We start from the raw sequence: 1,757 nt of genomic DNA on the forward strand, positions 1-1,757 counted from the left end.
GGGGAGAGGGGTGACTGAGTGACAGTGTGAGGGAGAGGTATTAACATCAGTATGGATACAGTCAGTAACACAGGAGGCGGGGATGGGGAGGGGGAGGGATTAACATCAGTAGGGATACAGTCAAAGACACACGGCACTGCAGGGGAGAGGGGTTCCTGAGTGACAGTGTGAGGGAGATGGATTGACATCAGTTGGGATACAGTCAGTAACACAGGGCGCTGGGGGGGCTGTGTTACTGAGTGACAGTGAGGGAGAGGGATTAACATCACTAAGGATACAGTCAGGAACACAGGGCTCTGGGGGTGGGAGAGGGGTTACTGAGTGACAGTGTGAGGGAGAGTGATTAACATCACTAAGGATACAGTCAGGAACACAGGGCTCTGGGGAGGGGGGGGGAGAGGGGTTACTGAGTGACAGTGTGAGGGAGAGGGATTAACATCAGTAGGGATACAGTCAGTAACACAGGGTCCGGGGTGGGGGGAGAGGGGTTACTGAGTGACAGTGTGAGGGAGAGGGATTAACATCAGTAGGGATACAGTCAGTAACACAGGGCACTGTGGGGGGAGAGGGGTTACTGTGTGACAGTGTGAGGGAGAGGGATTAACATCAGTAGGGATACAGTCAGTAACACAGGGCGCTGGGGGGGAGAGGGGTTACTGAGTGACAGTGTGAGGGGGAGAGGGGTTACTGAGTGACAGTGTGAGGGAGGGGTATTAACATCAGTATGGATACAGTCAGTAACACAGGGCGCTGCGGGGGGAGAGGGGTTACTGAGTGACAGTGTGAGGGAGATGGATTGACATCAGTAGGGATACAGTCAGTAACACAGGGCGCTGGGGGGGGCTGTGTTACTGAGTGACAGTGAGGGACAGGGATTAACATCACTAAGGATACAGTCAGGAACACAGGGCTCTGGGGGGGGGGGAGAGGGGTTACTGTGTGACAGTGTGAGGGAGAGGGATGAACATCAGTAGGGATGCAGTCAGTAACACAGGGCGCTGGGAGGGGAGAGGGGTTACTGAGTGACAGTGTGAGGGAGAGGGATTAACATCAGTAGGGATACAGTCAGTAACACAGGGCCCGGGGTGGGGGGAGAGGGGTTACTGAGTGACAGTGTGAGGGAGAGGGATTAACATCAGTAGGGATACAGTCAGTAACACAGGGCGCTGGTGGGGGGAGAGGGGTGACTGAGTGACAGTGGGAGGGAGAGGTATTAACATCAGTATGGATACAGTCAGTAACACAGGGCGCTGGTGGGGGGAGCGGGGTGACTGAGTGACAGTGTGAGGGAGAGGTATTAACATCAGTATGGATACAGTCAGTAACACAGGAGGCGGGGAGGGGGAGGGATTAACATCAGTAGGGATACAGTCAATGACACAGGGCACTGCAGGGGAGAGGGGTTCCTGAGTGACAGTGTGAGGGAGATGGATTGACATCAGTAGGGATACAGTCAGTAACATAGGGCGCTGGGGGCGCTGTGTTACTGAGTGACAGTGAGGGAGAGGGATTAACATCACCACGGATACAGTCAGGAACACATGGCTCTGGGGGTGGGAGAGGGGTTACTGAATGACAGTGTGAGGGAGAGGGATTAACATGAGTAGGGATACAGTCAGTAACACAGGGCTCTGGGGGGGAGAGGGGTTACTGAGTGACAGTGTGAGGGGGAGAGGGGTTACTGAGTGACAGTGTGAGGGAGAGTGATTAACATCAGTAGGGATACAGTCAGTAACACAGGGCGCTGGTGGGGGGAG

The sequence above is a fragment of the Rhincodon typus genome, unplaced genomic scaffold (assembly GCF_021869965.1).
Source record: "Rhincodon typus isolate 14 unplaced genomic scaffold, sRhiTyp1.1 hic_rhity00000330, whole genome shotgun sequence".
NCBI classification, from domain to species: Eukaryota; Metazoa; Chordata; class Chondrichthyes; order Orectolobiformes; family Rhincodontidae; genus Rhincodon; species Rhincodon typus.